General features: G+C 44.9%; 1 long non-coding RNA gene across 1 annotated transcript in view; it reads left to right on the top strand.

The window, feature by feature from the left end:
* Positions 1-22,388, top strand: part of LOC105002579 — a 56,632-nt gene that overhangs the window by 26,754 nt on the left and 7,490 nt on the right. The window lies entirely within an intron of this gene.

Genomic DNA, 22,388 nt, shown 5'->3' on the forward strand with positions numbered 1-22,388 from the left:
CTTTTCTACTCTCTTATTTTTCCCGCCGCCGCCGCCAGGCAGGCGCCCTCAGGAGGAGGAGTGAGGTATTGCACTCATTGGCACTCCTGGGTACCGCTGTGGGCTGAGCCCCATCCCCTAACCCAAGTACCCAGCGAACACGTGTGCTTGCTCTTCAGAACACAGCTGTCCCACGCCAGCCTGCCATCCCATTTCTGCCCCTAAACCCTTCCTGTCTGGGCACTCTGGATCCATTCTGTATGTGAAAATTTGGGCCATAAAACAGGCCCCCTGAAGGGATCAGACTCATCTCTTCCCCTTCCAGTGCATCTCATCTACCGAAATTCATTCGTTCATGCATCCAGTCAGCTGTCCTTTCAACAAGTACTCCTCAAACACCGATGGTGTGGGGGGTATGATCTGCCATGGGAAAACCAGAGCTGATTATAGTCCAGCCCTCGAGGGGCTCACTGTCTAAGGAGGGGAGGCAGATATGGGAAAACAGGTACTATGAGGCTTCTCACGGTGTTTGAAAGCAAGTAAGCAACACGACTGGGTACCCAGTGACTCACTCAGCAGGAAAGAATCCGCCTGCCAACGCAGGAGATGCAGGAGTTGCAGGAGATGCGGGTTCAATCCCTGGGTCGGGAAGATCCCCTGGAGTAGGAAATGGCCACCCACTCCAGTATTCTTGTCTGGGAAATCCCATGGACAGAGGAGCCTGGTGGGCTACAGTCCATGGGCTCTCAAAGAGTCAGACACAACTGAGTGACTAAATCAACAACAAACAAACAAAAGCAACATAATATAAGAAACATGAGGGGGGAGATCATTTCAGGCAGGGTAATGAGAGTGACTGCAGGGAAGACATGGTGTTTGCCCTGGGCTCTGAAGGATGCGCCCAGGCGGTCCATGGTAACTGAGGGTAACTAGGCACTCCAGGTGGAGGGAATGCCAAGAACAAAGGACACCACTGTGGTCTAAAAACTTCGAGTTTTTAGAAACTGTGAGTCACTTTCAAGGTAGAGTCAGCATACCCATCCCCACTCCGACCTTCAAACATTCTTGTGAAGTTGATAAGGCAGGGATAATTATTTCCACATCACAGATAAGAAAACCAAAGGGCACTGAGGTTATATACATTCCCTAGGGTTTCACAGTTCAGATCCAGCGAAGCCTAGATTCCAACTCAGGCTTCAGCTTCCCAGATCCACCTACGGCTGGAAAGTTAAGAAGAGGTCAGTTTGCCAGGGGTCTTAAATGAAAAGCTGTGAAGTGTAGTGAAAGTCGCTCAGTTGTGTCTGACTCTTTGCGACCCCATGGACTATAATACAGTTCGTGGGATTCTCCAGGCCAGAATACTGTAGTGGGTAGCCTTTCCCTTCTCCAGGGGATCTTCCTAACCCAGGGATTGAACCCAGGTCTCCCTCATTGTAGACAGATTCTTTACCAGCTGAGCCAAATGAAAAACTGAGGCGGCTGCTATTTCCTCTGCCGTCACGGGGAGTCATTGAGGACTCTGAGCAGGGCTGGAAGAGCCATGGGGCAGCTAAGAGCAGAAGCCAGAGCAGAAAGGGGCTGGGTACAGGAGGATGAAGGAAGAACACATGGCAGTCCCTCAGAACTAGTGACATCCAACCTGGGTCAGGAGCCAGAGGAGAAAGAGAACAGGGTGCAAGAGACTGAGTTAGACTCCAATCATGCTGAAGGCAAGAACGAGGCTCCAAGAACCACTGTGGGGGGTGTGCTTCGGAAGAGCTGGCTCTGATTCCTCCCCAAACCAGCTGAGACTTCAGCATCATTGACAGCTACAGTTTAGAGTGATTACAACGAGCCAAGTGTTTCCACATATACATCCTCAATTCTCATAACAACCTTGTGGTTTAGTCACTGAGTTGTGTCCGACTCTTCTGCGACCCCGTGGACTGTAGCCCACCAGGCTCCTCTGTCCATGAGATTTCCCAGGCAAGAATACTGGAGCAGGTTACCATTTCCTTCTCCAGGGGATCTTCCCGACCCTGGGATAGAACTCATATCATTTGTGTGTCAGGCATTGGCAGATCTTATGAGGCAATTGCTTCCCAGGTGGTGCTAGTGGTAAGGAATCCACCTGCCAATGCAGGAAACATAAGAGACCCAGGTTCAATTCCTCGGTCAGGAATATCCCCTGGAGGAGGAAATGGCAACCCACTCCAGTATTCTTGCTGGGAAAATCTGTCCTTGGGGGGAACATCCTATAGGAGCCTGGCAAGCTACAGTCCATGGGGTCTCAGAGAGTCGGACACGACTGAGTATGCAATGCATGCTTGAGATACTGAAGCAATTATTACCTCCATTTTACAGATGAGCAAACTGAGGTCCACAGTGGTTAAGGCTCTTGGCCATGATTACCCTGGGAGTACATGGCTTATCCTGGAATGTGAACAGGTCTTTCCACCTGGTGCCTGAACTCCTGATGACTACCTCTAACCACCCCTCTTAGGTCTTACATGCCACTCAGACAGCCAGGGGCGGGATGGCTTCCATCACCCACCAAAGTGCATCTGCCTAGCTGCCCTTGCCTGGCAAACCTCTCCTCAATCTGACCCAAAGTTACCTTTTTCCTTTGTTACCTCCCCTGGGTCCCTAGGGCTGCTGCTGCCACAGCCCAGCAGGCAGGAGGCCAGATCCGGGCTGTGATACACAGAGAGAGAGAGTCCCTGTGAGCTGGAGTCCCAGCCTGGGGCGTCACAGCAGGAGACCTCGAAGCCCGGCCAAGCTCTGTGAGACTGTGATCAAAGCCGGCGGGTGGGGGGGCAGAGCAACAAGGAACAGAAGTGAGCAGGGGTGAGGCTGGTCGCCTATCATTCCTGTGGCTGCATCCCTGGGCTGGGGCTGCTGGAAGGTCTGGGACACCCTATCCCTGGGTGCAAGGCTGAAGACCTCCCTCCTCATCCTGTTCCCCTGCAGCGGCTGGGGGCTAACCAAGTGGAGGCTGTTGTTGTCTGTGGACAAATGAGAATTCAAGTCTTCCAGCCTGGCCTCAGCGACCTCTCCTCCTTCAATCACTGCTTGCTGGCATCTCAGGATGCTGTACCCACATCCGTGTGCTCTGTCATAGCTGCTTTTACTTTCCTACATGGCAGATGGATGTGGGTCCCTCTGTTTCCGCGTGTTACACTCTTCATGGCTCTGGGCACAGCACCATGCACAGTGTACGACTTCTAGAAATCCTGGAGACTGCTTGATGGAGAGATATCCTTTGTGTGGCCCTAGGTCCATAAAAGCATTGGAGAGAGACATTTAATGAGAGTCAAACTGGCACACAGCATAGGAAGAGCTCTGTCTGTCCAGGAAGCCCAGACTCAAGGTCTAATCCTGGCTTTGCCACCGATGTCCCCACCAAGCCATGTCACGTCCGTTTCCCAGTCTGTGACGCTAAAGAAAGGTTAGCTGACCTAAAGTTTCCATAAAGCTTCCCTGTCTTCTCCTACTGGCTCCCTCTTGGTCATTGTTCCTTCTGGGTCACCTCCTCCCAGAGGGCCCCCTGGACCACTCAGGCTATAGCAGTTCCCTCTCTCCCCTGTGCGTTAGTCGCTCAGTCATGTCCGACTCTTGCAGTTCCACGGTCAGTAGCCCATCAGGCTCCTCTGTCCATGGGATTTCCCAGGCAAGAATATTGGAATGAGTTGCCATTCCCTTCTCCAGGGGATCTTCCTGACCCTGGGATTGAACCCAGGTCTCCTGCATTGCAGGCACCAACCATGTCACTTTCTTTGCTGTCTCCATCTGACCTTTTCCTGTTTGGGTATTTTTGCACTTTTTTATTAACTGTCCCCCTGAAGAGGATATAAGTTTCAAAGCAACAGGGAGCCTGTCTGATCTCACCTTTGCTGCTCCCCCCTCTGTCTCCAGAGTCCAGGATAGAGCCTGGCACAGGGTAGGTGCTTAACTGATGTCTGTTGAATGAATGAACGAATGAACTGTGAGCTCTCTTCCATGTCATAACATATTCTTCAAAACCATGTTTATAATGACTACAAAATAAAGTGTGGGTATATTAAAATATACTAAACCAATCTCCTATCGTAGGATATTTAATAACTACCATTTACTAGGTGCCTAAGCACGATCACTTTTGTAGCCCTATTTTCTGTCTCCTAACTATAAGCACATCAGACACAAGGGAACTAGGGTCTTTTCTTCTTAGGTTTCACTGTCTCCAGCCCCAAGCACGGCCTGGCACACGGGTGCTGTTCAAAAGTATTTATTATTACATAAAGTAAGGGCTTCTTCCTTCCCAAGAACATTTTCAATTATTTTATTCTTCTCTACAGTTCTACATTTTGAAAGTTGTTTGTTTACCCAGCAAATGCACTTACCGTGTTCTAATTACGCTCTTATTTTAATACGTCAGTTTCAGCTGCAGTCCTGCCCTTCTGGCAGCTTCTGGCCACCACGAGAGAATCGGCATCACCATGTCCAGCTGATGTCCTTCCAGATCACGGCAAAGGAATGTGAAGTATCAGTCAGCCCAAGTGATCTTTTCGGGAGCATCTTCCTCATGTCATGAGACTCTTAGAAATTGCAAAAGTGCTTGGGAGTCTACAGAAAAATCTCAGCCAACCCTGTGGCTCTGAGATCCCGGTCCTGTGCATCCTTGCCCCTGCCAGGTTACCTGAAGAATGGCAGGTCTTTATCTGTCTCTTCTGACTGCAGTAGCTCACTGCAGACCACCCACGGACCAGGCTCCGCACTGAGACCAATTAGGGCAGAATAGTACAACTTCCAAGGTGTTCACTTGGTTCTGGCCCCAGAAACACATAGAGTGGGCACACGAGCCTCTCTGTGACTGTGCAAAGCAAGTCCAGATGGCACGAGATGCCAAGAAATCCTGGGGTTACCCCTTGGGGTGCCCCCTCCAGGGGCAGGCACAGCCCAGGCCTGGTACACTTCCGGATGGCTGTCTGAATGAGCCCAGAACCACCAGCCTGTAAAGAAAACACAGTGAATTGCTGTTAGATCATGTCAACTTTAATGTGCTCCCATAGTATTAAAAACACATCTGCAAGGAAATTTTTGACTCTTCAAAGGCTCCCTACAGGCAAAAATTTCCCTTAAGCCTCATTCAGGAGGAAGACAGAGAAGAAGACATCATGAAGTTTGAGCGAGATATTGGGACAAATCTGAAGTCAACCAGAGAGATGTGGGTGGAGAGACCAGGACCAGAGGCTCATTACTCACACCAGGTTTCTGCCAGAGGATACAGATGGGGACCATGTGCCCAAGGAGACTATCCAGAAGTTAAGAGCAGGACGGCTCCATACAGTTGGGCAGGTTGTGCAAGGCAGCAGGGCACCCTCCCCTCCCCAGCAAGGAGGTGCCAATCACCTCTTAGATATGGTAGATTTATATATTTATTCTCTAGACTGGGATAAAATGTCTAATAATCGATGTATTATAACACTTTTCCAACAGATAGAAGTAACATGTCTTGGGGAAGAAGCCCCTCTTTCTAATCTGCCCGGAGGTGCTCTGTGACTTGTGATAACCCTGAGAGAAGTTACTCTTATTTGGGAAGCCTGGGCAGTGTTTGGATATTGGTGTATATGGCAGATTCCATGTTTGTCACACAGATGCCAAGCTCAACTTCATGTAATCAAAGGGAACAGAAATCAACAAGGAGAATATTTCTGTACCCATCAGATTAACACAAGTTGAAATAATTGATAATATCCTCTGTAGTGAAGCTGCAGGAAAACACATACTTTCACACACTGATGGTGAACATATAAATCGTACAGACTCTTTAAGGGAGAATTTCGCAGTATTTATTAAAAAGCATGTATTCTTCCACTTAGTACTTTCTTTCCCTTCTAGTAATCCACCTTGGGGAAACTGTCACATATGTGAACAGAGATACATGGTACAAAAATTATTGTTGTTAGTTAAGTCATGTCCAACTCTTTTGCCACCCCATGGACTGTAGCCCACCAGGTTTCTCTGTCCATGGGATTTCCCAGGCAAGAATACTGAAGTGGCTTGCCATTTCCTTCTCCAGAGGATCTTCCTGACCCAGGGATCAAACCCGCATGTCCTACTTTGGCAGGCGGGTTCTTTACCACTGAGCCACCAGGGAAGCCCCATTTACAAAAGTACTCCTGTAATAATGAAAATTTAGGAATTAGTTTAACATCCAGAAATAGGGCAAGAAGGTATAAACTGGAGTAGTTGGTCCATGGAATAGGCAGGGGTGAAAAATCCTGGAATCAGTTCTCATAAACTCCTATGAGTACAAACTAAAAGGAGAATTATATTTCTCATTGGCCTCATGTAAACATATAGGGAAAGGTCTGAATAGACGCTCTTCAATCTGTTGACAGTGGTCGTGGCTAGGAAGAGAAGCCAATTTTTGCTGTATTTATTCAAACTTTCATAAATGAGCCCTCTTCCTTCTATCCTAAAGAGTCGAGTGGTTTAGCTCATTGAACTCTGAGGTTGGACTGATTTGAATTCAAACCTTGGTCTTTCTGTTTTCTTAAGTGTCTGACAGTTAATGATCCAAGCATTAAATGAGAAACATCCATATAATATGCTTAATGCAATACATAGCATATGAGACTGGCTCAATTAGCATTGCTTGTATCCTGGTATCTCTTCTCTCTCCTTGCCCCCAACCCTTTCAAAGCCTGAGTAGACACTAATAAGTGTTTGATGAATGAATAAGGTGGCTCAAGGTAAGATTTTTTCTGAATGTAAAGAAATATGAAGAGAATAGGCTTAGAGAGGCAGATCTTACCATTTTCACGTTTCCTCCAACTCAAAGTGTTTTTTAGACTGTAGATTACACTCAATTGGTGGGCTATCGGTCAATTTATGGGACAGCAACTGACATTTTAAAAATACAGAATAGAAAATATCAAAGTGTAAGAAAGAAGCACTATTACATGAACTTCATTTTGTGGATGTGTGTACAAGGTAAGATTAATCATGGTAAAAATTACATGGGGAAACCCTGCTTCAAGTGCAGCCTTATTCCATTACAGTCTGAGCATGTGGTTCCCAGCCTCTGCTGCCCAATTCTCTGCTAAACATCATGGGCCAGGGGGAAGCATCATCTGATAAAGCAGCCACGTGAACCTATTGGATAGACAAAGGTAACAGTGTCCACATGACAGCATTCTCTCTTCCTGCCTCCCAGTATTCATCAGGATGATCCTGACACTTGGGAGAATAGGAATCCCCAGCCCCATATGGGTTTCCTAGGGCTGCTATAGCAAAGCACCACAAACTGGGTCAGACAGTAAAGAATCCGCTTGCAATGCGGGAGACCTGGGTTCGATCCCTGGGTTGGGAGGATCCCCTGGAGAAGGGAAAGGCTACCCACTCCCGTATTCTGGCCTGGAGAATTCCATGGACTGTATAGTCCATGGGGTTGCAAAGAGCCGGACACTACTGAGTGACTTTCACTTTCACAAACTGGGTGACTTAGAACAAAATAAAAGTATTCTCTTACTATTTAGGAGGCTAGAAGTCATCAAGATGTCATTAGAGTCGGTGTCTTCTGGAGCCTCCGAGGGAAAATCTTTTCCATGCCTCTCTCCTAGCTACTGGTGATTGCCAGAAATCCTTGGTTATTCCTTGGCTGTGGCAGTTATAACTCCCATTTCTACCTTCTTCATCTTCACCTTGTGTTCTCACCCCTGTGTGTCTATGTATTTTTGTTTCTAAACTTCCTTCTTCTTATAATGACACCAATCATTTGATTGTTCATGCTATGGTTCAGTTGCTATGTCATGTCCGACTCTTTGAGACCTCATGGACTGCATGCAGCACACCAGGCTCCTCTGTCTTCCACTGTCTCTCAGTTTGCTCAAATTCATGTCCATTGAGTCAGTGATGGTGTCCAACTATCTCACTTGATTAGGTCCACCCTAATCCATTATGACCATCATCTTGATTATGTCTCCAAAAGCTCTGTTTCCAAGTAAGATCATATGCACAGCTTTTGGAGGACATGAACTTTTTGAGGGACACTAGCCAATGCAATATCTCTAGCCCCCAAAAGAGAAAGGAACCACATTAATACTTTCTTCTGGAGGAGAATCAGGATGGAAGTGATAATGAAGTCCTTCTCTGGCCCCTGTGCTCTGAGCATCAGACTGGGAGACTAGAACTCAAGACCCTTGGAATAGAAGGAACAAGTTCTACACCATGGAACCTGTATCCACAGCTTTGGAACAGCTAGATGGGTTTTCCTAGTTGTTAATACGATTTGGGCCATTGAACGTCCCTGGTGGTACAGTGGATAAGAATACACCTGCCAATGCAGGGGACATGGGTTCAATCCCTCGTCTGGGAAAATTCCACAAGCCATGAAGGCAACTAAGCCTGTGTGCCACAACCACTGAGCCTGAGTGCTGAAACTACCAAACTACAGAGCCTGTGCTCCAAAACGAGAGAAGCCACCGCAATGAGAGGCCCACACCGCAGCAAAGAGCAGCCCCCGTTCACCGCATATAGAGAAAGTCAGTGTGCAGCAATGAAGACCCGGTGCAACCAAAAATACAAAATAATTTTAAAAAATGTTTGTACCATCATCGTTATCATTGACCTTTATCAGTCTATGACCATTATCACAGACTGAAGGTTTTTGCTGGGGGGACACTGAGATCACAGCCACCATCTTCTTATATTATAGTAGAAAAAACTGAAGTCCAAGGAAGCTAAATTTGTTTCCTTAAGTCACATGTTTGCTGAGTGGTCAAGTGAGGTCAGGAGCCCAGCACTGGACGCTGCCCAATTCCCTTCATACATGGCCATTTGTCTTTTTTTTTTTTTTTCCTAAATACTTAATTCTAAAAACAATGGTGGCACCTACAGGTGGCTTGCAGGAATGGAGGAGAATTCAGTTCTTTCACAATGTTCAACGTCCTCACAAAGGCACCTCAAATTTTTAGAAAATATATTATTTGATAAAGATTGTTTCAACTTTATAAAAGTGTGAAAACAATGCATATCAGAATCTTTAGAAAATTCTGTGAATTTTTTTTGTTGTTGAAACATTTCACCTAAACTGATGCAGTCTGCTTGATGCAGTCTGTAACTCTTGCAGCTTCAGTCCATGACCCTTAGTCACCTGTTCCTTTCCAATCAGGCTGTCCCCAACAAACCCCTCCAACAGAATTCGAGAGTCTCATGGAAGAATGACAAGACCCACTCTGTCTCCTGAGTGTCTACCATGTGCTGGCCTCCGTGCTAAGTGCTGTACGTGAGTTATCTCATTCTTCCTTCCAACGGTCCTTTGAACAAGCAGGTTCTGTCTCTTCTAGTAGATGGGGAAACTGAGGTAAAACCTCAGCCAAAACAGGCATTTTTTAATATAAATGTTTCTAGAAGGAACACACACTGTCCAGTGTCACAGGCCTCATCACCCTCTGTTATGGTTGTTGCATTCACATAAAAATAATATAATATTTACAATATAATACAAACTAATATAATTTTATCTTATAAACATAAGATAATATTTTATTTTCTTTTCTAAAAACATTTATTGAGATAATTCACATATCATACCATTCACCCATTTAAAGCATACAATTCAATGGTCTTCAGTATATTCACAGTCAATTCTAGAACATTTCCATCACTCCATAAAGAAACCTTGTTTACCCTTTAGCTGTCACCTCTCTATCTTCCCACTCGCCACCAGCCCTCTGTGTGTGTGTGCCCAGTCACTTCAGCTATGTCCGACTTTACAACCCCGTGGACTATAGCCCACCAGGCTCCTCCGATTATAGGATATCCAAGGCAAGAATACTGGAGTGAGTTGCCGTTTCCTACTCCAGGAGATCTTCCCAACCCAGGGATTAAACCCCTGCCTCCTGCATCTCCTGTGTCTTCCTGAATTGATAGGTGAATTCTTCACTGTGCCACCTGGGAAGCCCCCCACTAGCCCTGAGTAATCATCAATCTACTTTCTATCTCTGTATGTTTACCTTTTCTAGACATTTTACGTAAGTGGAATCATACCGTATGTGACTTTTTGTGTCTAGCTTCTCTGACTTAGTGTAGTATTTTCCAAGTTCATCCACATTGTACCTATACTGCCTAGATCCATATATCTACACTGCATTTCTTTTTATAGGTGAATAATATTTCATTGTATGGATATACCACATCTGGTTTATCCATATATCAGTTGATGGGAATTTGGAAGATAATGCTTTCTTAATACTATATGCCAGTTCCTGTTCTAAGGGCTGTATCTCATTTAATCCTCACAACAACTTTTATCAGGTGTTATTATTACCTCTATTTTACAGAGAAGGAAACTGAAACACAGAGAGATTATCTAGCTTGCTCAAAATCACACAGCTAGAAATACTGGCTTGGCCTTTAAGTTTCTTTGTAATTCCCAGTGGCACATGATCCCTCTCTTTATTGGCGTCTTTAAGGACAACTCATACGTACCTCAGCCCACTCATGTATCCCTATGTGGAATCCAAAATGGCACACCAAGAGCCTCCCATCCTCATTACCCACCTCCCCACTCCCCACCCCTTCCCAACTACCCAAACTTGACTCTTTTTCCAATCACTCTTTTGCTCAATCACCTTCACACTCAGGAACATTCCAGAAAACCACTTTCACAGTACAGACAAACACCTTTATTCAACAATTGATGTTTGGTCAATAAACCCATTCAAGAGGTGTCATCTGAGCTCTGTAAAATCCTCATTATTTGGGGCCTCACTAATTCAATATTTGTGATCTTTTCATGACACTGCTGGAGTAGAGTATGATTTCATTAGTAAACGTTTCTTCACTGTGAATTACAAATTCATAGTGTAAAGAAGATTGTAGAAATCATGTTTAAATAAAGTGTTTTCAAGCCTTCTCAAAAATCACAGAAATCTTCCCCCCTCTCCCACAAGCAACCTAAAGCTGACATGCAAGTTACACACAACTCTTATCCATTCTCTAAGTAAGTCCCCTAAAGACCTTCCAGGTAACCTTGCTAAAGAAGGTAGCAACAGGAGTCATTGTGCATGGCTGCTTCCCTTCAAAATACATGCTATTTCAGACTGATTCTCTGATTCTCCGAATCCGTCCTGATCCTCAGCTTCACTTCTTTGGAAAGGCTTGTTTTTGCCAATCAGACATTTAGATTCCCTCTTGGAATTAGGTACTGAGCCTCAGATTCCCTCTTGGGCCACACCAAGTGGAGAAAGATTTTAGTTCAGATCCTAGGAGGGAACCAGCAAGAAAGGGCCCCGCAAGAGGCAGAAATTCTGAGCTTGAAGACCCCTCCTTCTATTCACGAAACCATCATTTTTCCCAGAGAGAATTTCTGCCTGGCAGAAAAATCTGAGGACACGAGGGAGAGGCTGCAACCAGCCCAGACAAGTGCTCAATACCTTTGGCCTCTGCATCCTGGTTGTCTTTGATCTAGGCATTTCCTGTGGTCCAGCAAGTGAGAAGGAGGTGGGAAAGGCTGCAGTGGAGAGAGTCTGCAGATGCTCATGTCTCCAAAGTGAAACTTTCCACTTCTTTCTAGAATCTTAAGCCCCAAATCATAAACCAGTTCAAGCTGTCCCAGTCTGTCTCAGTTTAGGGGTTCAGTTCAGCTCAATTCAGTCACTTGGTTGTGTCCAACTCTTTGCAACCCCATGGACTGCAGCACGCCAGGCCTCGCTGTCCATCACCAACTTCTGAAACTTGCTCAAACTCATGTCTATCCAGTCAGTGATGCCATCCAACCATCTCATCCTCTGCTGTCCCCTTCTCCTCCTGCCTTCACTCTTTCCCAGCATCGGGATCTTTTCCAATGAGTCAGGTCTTCACATCAGGTGGCCAAAGTATTAGAGTTTCAATTTCAGCATCAGTCCTTCCAATGAATATTCAGGACTGATTTTCTTTAGGATTTACTGGTTTGATCTCTTGTAGTCCAAGGGACTCTCAAAGTTGCAGTGAGATTTCAGTCTTCTACACTTTCCCAGGGGACACCTTTCATCCTATCTGCAGAGCAGCTTCAGTGCCATCCCATGAGGTGAGGGGCCTGGGAGAGAGCAGCGTGTGTGTGCATGCTTAGTCGCTCAGTCATGTCTGACTGTTTGCAATCCCATGGACTATAGCCTGCCAGGCTCCTCTGTCCATGGGGATTCTCAGAGACCTGGCAAAAGGCAGAGGCTTCTGACCCACTGTACCTTGGCTTCCACTATACCACCAGCTCCACTGCAGTGGATCCAGAGAATACCAGACAGGGAAGCCAGACAGTCACTAGGTTGAGGAGGATTTTGAGGGTTAGCCGGAGAGGGAGAGAGAGCTGGGATCAATTAGCAATGTCTGCTGTGAGCTTGGGAAGGAGAGCATAGCCACCTTTCTTGCCCTATATTTGCCGCTCCTGACATAGATCTCCAAAATCCTCTTTGGCTCAGATCTTGTACGATTTTCTGAGTCTTCCTTTCTGTGCTGTTTTCTTGACCTTCTCTGAAGACCTATCTCAAAGTCTGTTCCCACCCACTGGGAATTGACAGTGGTCTGCAGACAATTGCTTATAGAGTTTGGGGCATGCCAGTTAGGGACCCCCAAGGCCAGTTAGATACCATCAAGGCCAGCTCTCCACCTTGAGACTAGAAATAAGCTCTAAAGAACGTCTCACGCCGTCAACACTGAACTGAAATCCACAGGACATGAAGCACAGGCAAGGCAGATGACTGCGTTAAAAGTTTATCTGCCATGAGACTGATGTTGGACATGGCCTCCATCTGCATGGTAGAGGCATGGAAAAAGTCAAATCCCTCTGAAAAAATTGTAAAGAATTTCGAGCAGAGGCCTGCTGGGAATAGGGGAGTCTCCCTGCCTGTAAAGCAGAAATGAAATAGTGCTTCCTTGGAGAGGGGTGGTTGAGACGGTGGAGTGAGGTAATGCATACAAAGGGCTCAGCACAGAGCCTGGCACAAGTGCTCAATGCCCAATAAATGTAATTCAGGGTCCACAGTATTATTTTTCTCTAGGGTCACCCTCTGGTGGCATTGGGCCTAAGGATATTAAATCTACTCCGAAACCAGCCCTCCCATCAGCAGGGCGGGAGCCTTCGATCTCACCACCGGGGCCCCGCGTTGGCCAGTTCCAATAACCCGATTAGTCATTTTTCATTCCTGAGATGTCTGCCCATGGGTGGGTGCATGTGTGCAAGTGTGAGTGCGAACGCGCCTCTCAGAGCAGGGGAAAATCCATATTCTCTCTCTTCTGACCGAATTAATCAAATAAATCTTCTGTAAGGAGCTGCTAAATGAATCACAGATGGCTCTGCCCTTTTACAGGTTGCAGAAAGCACCCGTTACAGTTCTTTTAATTTATCAGAGGAAAAAAGATGCCCTTGTGTGCCCCTTCCCGCTTGCAATAATAATCAGAACCAGTCTATTTTCCAAGGGTCCGAGACTCATTTTCAAAAAATGTGTATCAATAGATGTAACAGCGGGAAGATTATTTTGCCAAGTTCCAGCCTCCAGCACGGCAAAGGTGCCCTGGCTGGGGAGAGCGTTTATAAAACCACATTTAATAAAAGAGAGTGTTATATTAAGTATGTTTGCTAGTGTATTTAAGCATATGGTTTCCATATCAGGCGTAAAGATGGCAAACACATGCTTTACCTTCTTTCTAACCTTTCTTAGAGACGTCCTTTCCAGGGGGTGGTGGGATGGGAGGCTTTGGGGTGGATGTGAGTGAGTGTGTGTTGTTTTGTTTTGCTTTTTACAACTCTGGCTCACATGGAAAAGCACTGAGGAATGTTCAAGAAAACATGGGAAGACTCTCTGCTACTTATGTAATTAACCCAAGAAACTTGCTTTTCTTACTTTCTTCAACTGTCCCAACATTCTCCCAGCTCTCTCTTGCCTCCTCCCAGGCGCTGGGGGCTGGCTGACTTTAAAGTGTGAATCAATTTCAGCTGCAAAGAACTTGAGCTCCTGGATTTTAAACATGAACCCCTTGGTAAAGCAAGGGCTCTGAAGATGGCTGCCTGGCTTTGTGTCCCTGAGTTCTTGTTTACCAGTGAGGCATCCAACTCCAGGATTCGTCTGTCTGTTGCTGTTGTTATTTAGTCACTCAGTCGTGTCTGATTCTTTGTGACCACATGGTCTGCAGAATGCCAGTCTTCCCTGTCCTTCACTATCTCCCGGAGTTTTGCTAAAACTCATGTCCATTGAATCGGTGATGCTAGCCAACCATCTCAAACTCTGTCGCCTCCATCTCCTCCTGCCCTCAATCTTTCCTAGCATCAGGGTCTTTTCCAATGAGTCAGTTCTTAGCATCAGGTGGCCAAAGTATTGGAGCTTCAGCTTCAGCATCTGTCCTTCCAATGAATATTCGGGGATGATTTCACTTAGGATTGATATTCTGCTTTTTTGGTGTTTGGATTCGGTACTGAGGATGTGATGCTTTTCTTCAGATCAGAGGCAACAGGCTGTAGTCCTATAGGCCTAGGGTCCCCAGAAAGGTAGCCAGGAAAGGTCTCCCACAGCCCATTCCCCTAAAATAGTTTCAACAATCCTTCCATTCTGAGATAATCCCAGAAGCCAAAATGCCAAACTAGGAAGGGAACTGGGTGGGGGCGTCTGCAGTGAGGCCGCCATGCCCACCCCCACCAGCCCAAACAGATTTGCCGGAGTGAGTTATAAATCTACTGGTACCATTTCTTTTTCGTCACTTGCCTAATCCTGTGCCCTTCGTTTCATGTGCTGTAATTATTAACATCTGCTTTCTGAGCCTGGCCCGCATGGAGTTTGCAAAGGCAGTTTTCAGTCCAGAACAATGGTGACAGCTGTTTCATTTAGCCTAGGGCCAGCACTTCCTGTTCAGTCTACATCTGCCCTCCTGTGTCCAATTTCTGATTCAGGGTTTTCTGTTTTGTTTTCTGGGTTTTTTTTTTTTTTTTCCTTCATCTGACCTTACTATATGTTTAAGAAGAATTTCTAACTTAACACTCCGGCTAGTATTTCTAGCACATATGCTTATTAGATTGGCGACAGCCAAAGAGAGAGATAGGAGAAAGCCAGGACTGTCTTCCGCAGCTAACAAGGTGGAGGGCAGACAGAGGTACAAAGGAGGTCTGACCATGAATCTAGGGGACCAGACTCAAAGAAACTTCTGGGCCTTGAAGTTGAAGTATAGGCTCACCTCTCTGGAAGCTAGGCACAGGAAGAGCGGCCTTAGCTCACCTGTCCCCTGGCCCAGTATCATCTCCATAGCTTATTTGGTAAGAGGTCACCCAAACGTATCTCCGAGGGAACCGTGTGTCTGGGTGGCCACCAACACACGGCGGCCCTTCTTCCTTGGGAATCAAGGAAGCTTGTCAGGTGAGGCAAGATTCAGAGGCCCCCAGTTCACTGTTTCCCACTGAGGCTCCAGCAGTGCAATACAAACCCTTCCTAATTTGTACAGGGAAGTCCATTGGATGGGAAAGGACCATACTGCCGTGAGGCAGTGCTTGGTATTTATTGCCAAACAGGGCGAAACCTAGTCTCCACTTGGATAAGAACTGCAGGGGGTGGAAGTGTCCTGTGGGTGCGCAAGGCACAGCGTGGAAAGGCAGACTCACCCATCAGAGGCTCCCGATCCCCAGAGGCTGCCTCTGTCTCTCGCGGGATCTCTAGTGTGTGTCTGCCCCTCTCTCGGGATCTCAGGGCATCAGGACTGGAGATCTCACAAGAGCTGATGCCCAGCTCACCCCCTTACAACTCTTAGCAGATGAAGAAACTAAACACCAGGGAGAGGGGGTGCTTTCCTGCAGTTGTCGCTTGGTCGAGCTTGATGCTATTGGACAGAGAAGCAAAGGAAGGTAAATCTGTGCTGCTTCCGGGAGCCTGAGGCTTTCCCACCGTTTCTACATGAAACCTCTCTTTCAATCCCAGACCCTCTCCACCCTTCTCAGTGGCTCACAGGAAAAGAGATCGGGACCTGCTCCCAGGTAGGAACAGTGAGGTGAGTTGGGGAGACCGCAGCTTGGATGTCAGTACCGCAAACCCAGTCCAGGACTGCTTCTGGCTGCCAGAGTCAAGTGCTGGACTCAGCACTTGAGAAAAGAGTTCATGCTGGCTAGACACCTGGGGGTCACGGAGGTTCTTAACCTGTGACCTAGGCCCCGTGTCTTTGCAGGAGCCAGCAAACAGAAGGCACAGCTCAGGTGTGAAAAAGATGCAGTTGAGAGGGGACTTCTCCCCCAGAATCCCCACCAGATGTCAGGGATGCAGAGTCAGAAAGGCCCTGGACCTAACCCCCCGCCACCCCACCCTGAGAAGAACCAGCCCTCCCAACGCTTGGCTTGAGCCTGGAGCAGCACAGAGGCCACTCCTGCAGGCACAACGATCATCAAGGGCTATCCCTAAAGTCTGGAATCAAAGGAGCTGATGGATGGTCCACAGGAGGCTGGGCCCTATGGCCCCATTCACCCAGCTCTTCCAGGAATGCCAGCCCCGCCCCTTTCCCTGCCCCCACTCACCATCTCCCAGCCTCGCCCTCCCCCTTCCCTTCTCTCTCTCTCACTCACTTCTTTTCTTCTTAAAGTTAATTGCAACTTTTTTCTCAGCGCCCTGATCTGGATAAGCCACATCTCATTAGAAAAAGATTTAGCTGGAGCCAAAGCAGGCTGGAGAAGGAATCCCTAATCAACAGAAAAGATTCGGGTGTAATTGCTCTCTCCCGCCATCCTCCCCCTCCTTCCTCCAATCTTTCTCTGCTCATTAATCTGAAAAGAAAGTCACAGTTGAACGTCTTGGTGTTCAAGTACCTGCTGCTGTGGCAAACAAATCGAAGTACTTGGGGTTTTCTTTTGTGGGGGTGTCTGTATGGAGAGCTTTGGCTGTTGTGTGTAGGAGTAAAGCATTTTGCTCTTGTGGGTGTGTAAGAAGCACCTTGGTTGGGGGAGTAAAACTCTTTGGGGTGTGTGTGTGTGTGTGTGTGTGTGTGTGAAGTGCTTGGTTGTGGGGAAAGTGTGAGTGGGTGTGTGAACCCTTTGGTTGTTGGAGTGTGTATGTGTGTGAAGCTCTTTGGTATGAAGTGCTTTGATTATTGAGAGGGTGTGTGAAGCTCTTTGATTATGGAGAATGTGTTTGTGGTGGGGGGAAGCTCTTTGGTTGGATGGGGCAGTAAAAACTCTCAGTGCGTGTGTAAAACACACGGGTTGTTGGGTACATGTGTTGTGGATGTGGGATATGGTTGTGGGGTGTGGGAGTTGTTGGTCCATGGGATGCAGTGGAGGCCTTCAGTTGTTGGTGTGTGCTGGTGTGTGCGTGTGGTGCTTTGATTGTTGGATGCTTGTAAGTTCATTCATATGCCCTCGTAGCCCCTTTGATGGTTTCCTTTCGCCCCAACTAAATCCCAACGGACGCTTAAATGGTGACACATAGAAGATGAATTTAGAAGCAAACCATCTCCCCACGTAGGGAGAGGAGGTGGGTCCCTACTCCCCCCAGAACCTCTGGAGAGCCCAGGCCCCTGTGTCTCAGATACCTTACCTGCGATCCCCACTCTGCCTCAGTCCAACTCTTTTGTGACCCCATGGACTGTAGCCCGCCAGGCTGCTCTGTCCAGGAGATTTCCCAGGCAAGAATACTGGCGTGAGTTGCCAGTCCCTTCTCCAGGGGATCTTCTGGACCTAGAACTCAAACTTGCATCTCCTGCTTGGCAGACAGATTCTTAAATGAAACAAATTATGGAAATTAATAATGATGTGTGCATGTCAAGTGCTTTGACGCTCCTGTTTCCTTTACTTCGTTTCATGCGGCTACTGGAAAAAAGTTTAAGTACAATGCGGCTTGCACTTGTGGCTCATGTTATATTTGCATTATATAGCACTAGCCTAGAATATAACACACCCTTTCATAAATACTGGTATTCTCCTTCAACCAACGAGCAAACCAGCTCAGGTTAAGTGGCTCCAGCCAATGATACCAGCTGCAGAAGCCGGAATGCATGAGTGATCCTGGCTGGACAGTCTGCTACTTGATGAAACTCCTAAAACAAGAGCTATATTGTTGTGACACAATCTTACGCAGAGTGTTTAGTGCCAGCAAGACTGAAGCACATTTGGAGTCTGGGGGAAATTAAATAAAGCCTGTGACTCGGGGATGAAGAGGTTTTCCTGGCACTAGCCGAGGATGTTAAGGTGTAGGGTAGTTCTTAGTGAGTAGTGCTTGGGCAGGCTTCCGGGATCCCTGTGTGAGCTTGGGTCAGTCCCTTCCCCACTCTGGTCCTCAGTTCTTCCGTCTGAAGAGAAGGGGCTGGATTAAATATTCTCTGAGGTCCATCTGGGGTCTCTTGTGCCTCTCAGCAGATTCCCATTCTCCCAGGGATTAAGAGTGAGCTTGTGAGCAACGTGCTGGGTCCTGGGGCAAATAACACCTCTCTTGTGTCACCTGTGAGATGCAGAGAACATTGTGGACTTGGAAGTGATGCTCTAAGGATTAATGAGAAAATGCAGGTGATGCACGCAGCACATGGAGGGCACACAGGAAATATAAATGCTAGCTCTTGTTATCAGTAGAGCAGTAAGCAGGTTGACCAGCTGGCTGGGATAGTTCTGGGTCAGCAGACTCAGATCTGCAAGCAGTATCTATCTTGGATCCTCCCCCTAAATTGACACATTCTGAGGCTGAATTTGATCCAAGGATCACCTTGAACTTGGCTTTTGAAGGGTTTGTTACCACTGCAATTCAATTCCCTGATTGCGTGGGTAACAGAAGCACCCAGGAAGAGTACAGATTGGCAGGGATCCAGAGGACGGTGGAAGAGAGACTCAGGTTCTTGTGAGAGGGCATCTTCGGGAATGTTCAGAGGAAGCAATGTTAGTTCTTAGTGTTGTTTCTGTCCTTTGGTGGTATAGCAGTCACATGTCACTTTTCCATCCTTTGGAGGACTGATGCAGATCTGTGACCATAAGCTTTCTTCACTGCTTTTTTTTCCCACCGTGGGAGGACTCTGTGTTTAGTTCTTCTCAACAGCTATGTTCATTTTTTCATCCCTGAATTGTGTGTAAACAACCTCCGATAGTAGATAAAGGCTTTATCAGCTCAGCAGCTCACCTCTTACATACAGCCTCTTTCTCATGAATACAAGTCTGTGTTAGGAGTAGTTCGACTTGATTTTGTCTGCAGGTTGTTATCTTGGACTTAATTGGGAGGAATCTTGCATTCAGTGTGTAGGCTCCCAGCTGTCTCTAGCGTTCCTCGGCCGCCATCTGCTGGGTAATCCTGGCATGACATAGTCTCCTCGGCTGGCGAGCTAAGGAATGGAGTGTCTTGGCATTCAATCAACAAATATACAGCAGGAACTGTGTACCAGGCGTAGTTACAGGCACTTGGGATTCATTAGTGAACAAACAGACAAATATCTCTTTTCTTTTTAGCACTGAAAATATTCCACGGTCTGGAATATTGGGTGGATTTTTGTTGTTCACCCACAAAGTCGTGTCTGGAATGTTATTTATTCACTTACCTACTGAAGTGTATTGTGGTTGTTTCCAAGTTTTAGCAGTCATGAATAAAACTGCTGTAAATATTTCTGGGCAAGTCCTTCTGTGTACGTTGTCAGTGTTTTGGATTTGAGCCATTTCTATAGGTATGTAGTAGCATCTCATTGTTTTAATTTGCATTTCTGAGGTGGTACATGATGCGGAACGTAGTCTCACACACATTTTTTGCCATTTGTATATCTTCTTTGCTGAGATCTGTTCAGATCTTTTGCCAATTTTTAAATCAGATTGGTTGTTTTCTTATTATTGAGTGTTAAGAGTTCTTTGTATATTTAAGATAATAGTCCTTTATCAAATGCATTTTTTGCAAATATTTTCTCCTCCTTCTCTTGACACTACCTTATCAAGCAGAAGCTTTTAATTTCTAATTAAGTCAAGCTTATCAATCACTTCTTCATGGATGGTGCCTTTGGTATTGTATTTTAAAAAGTCATTGCCACATCCAGGGTCATCTGGATTTTCTCCTATGTTGATTTGCTCTTTTTCTAGTTTTATAGTATGGAAGCTTAAACGATTGATTTTTTATATTTCTTCTTTTCTAATACATATATTCAGTGTTACAAATTTCCCTCTAAGCACTCTTTTCGCTGCATCCCACACATTTTGATAAATTGCATTTTCATTTCATTAAAATATACTTTTAAATTTCTCTTACGATTCCTTATTTGACTTATGTGTTATTTACAAGTGTATTGTTTAACCTCCAAGTGTTTGGGGATTTTCTGGCTTTCTGTTGTTGATTTCTAGTTTAACTCCACTGTTGTCTGAAAGCTGATGTGGCATGATTTCCATTTCCTTTAAATTTGTTAAAGTATGTTTTATGTCCCAGGATGTGGTCTATCTTGATGAATACTCCATGTGAGCTTGAGAAAAATGTATATTCTGCTGTTGATGGATGAACTTGCTTATAAATGTCAGTTACATGAGGTTGACCGAAGGTACTGTTGACTTCAACTATGTCCTTACTGATTTTCTCCCTGCTGGATCTATTTTTGATAGAGAGGTGTTAGAGTCTCCATTATATTATTGGATTCTTCTTTTTCTCCTTATAGTTCTGTTTTTCTTCATGTATTTTGATGCTCTGTTATTAGGCACATACACATTAAGAATTGTTATATATTCTTAAAATGTTGATGCTTTTATTATTATGTAATGCTTGTCTTTATTCCTGATAACTTTCCTTGCTCTGAAGCCTAGTCTGTCTGAAATTAACATAGGTATTCCTCCTTTCCTTTAATTGATGTTAGCCTAGTATATTTTTCTCCATCCTTTTATGTTTAATCCATAAAAGTGAGTTTCTTGCAAACAACATATAGTTCAGTCCTTTTTTAAAAAAAATCCATTCTGACAATCTCTGTCTTTTAGCTTGATATTTAGATCATTGACATGTAAAGAGATTATCGATATAATTGAATTAATATATACCACATATGTAGGGATTCCTTGGTGGCTCAGTGGCAAAGAATCCACCTGCCAATGCAGGAGATGTATGATTCAGGTTCAATCCCTGGGTGAGGGAGATCCCTTGGAAAAGGAAATGGCGACCCACTCCAGTATTCTTGCTTGGAAAATCCTGTGGATAGAGGAGCTTGGTGAGATATTGTCCATGGGGTCTCAAAAGAGTCAAACACGACTTAGTGACTGAACAACAAATACCTTATATGTTACTGTTTTCTATTTGTTGCCCTTGTTCTTTGTTTCTGTTTTTGTCTTCACAATTTTTCTGCCTTTTGTGGCTTTAATTTATTTATTTATTTATTTATTTATTTTTTGAATTTACATAAATTAATTTTATTATAATTAATTTAATTATATTAAATTATATGTGGCTTTAATTTAATGTTGTATATAATTTCCCTCACACCTTTCTTAATGTACTTCTTTTTTAGAAAAATCATTTTAATGGTTGCCCTTGAATTTGCAATATGGATTTACAACTACTTCAAGTCCTCTACTTTCAAACACCATTTTACAGGTAGTGCAAGTACCTTATAATAACAACAAAATAACGCATAATAACAAAAACAACAAAAAAAGTCTTGACTCTTCCCTCTCATTCCTTATATCATTAATATCATTCAACTCCGGGAGATGGTGATGGACAAGGAGGCCTGGTGTGCTGCGATTCATGGGGTTGCAAAGAGTTGGACACGACTGAGCAACTGAACTGAACTGAAGCACAGATGAGTGTACGTGTATTAGATTATATATAATCTAATATTATATTTATATTTATTATATAATATATATATATTATATATAATATATATAATAATATATAATATAATATAATATAATTATATATATGATATATATATATAATTATATATATAATATTAATTTAAAAATATAATTATATAATTATATATAATTAGATTATATATAATCTAATATATATATGGTATATAATGTAATACTGCCACTGCTGCTGCTAAGTCACTTCAGTCGTGTCTGACTCCGTGCGACCCCATGGACTGCAGCCCACCAGGCTTCTCCGTCCATGGGATTTTCCAGGCAAGAGTACTGGAGTGGGGTGCCATTGCCTTCTCTGATATAATGTCATACGTTGTAGCTATTATTTTGGACAAACTACATTCATAAGATCCATTAAGAATAACAAAAATAACTTTTTTATTTTTCTTTCCCTTATTCCTTCTCCAGTGTGCTTCCTTTCTTCATACAGATCTGAGTTTCTGATCAATATAATTTTCCTTCTCTCTGAAGAACTTTTGACATTTCTTGACAGTTGGGTCTACTGGTAACAAATTCCCTCAATTTTTGTTTATCTGAGGAAGTTTTTCTTTCTCCCTCAGCTTTGAAGGATAATTCCTAGAGTATAGGATTCTAGATGTGTGGGTAACATTCTCTCAACACTTCAAAATACCCAGCTCTG

Source organism: Bison bison, unplaced genomic scaffold (assembly GCF_000754665.1).
Source record: "Bison bison bison isolate TAMUID 2011002044 unplaced genomic scaffold, Bison_UMD1.0 scf7180017864456, whole genome shotgun sequence".
Lineage (NCBI taxonomy): Eukaryota > Metazoa > Chordata > Mammalia > Artiodactyla > Bovidae > Bison > Bison bison.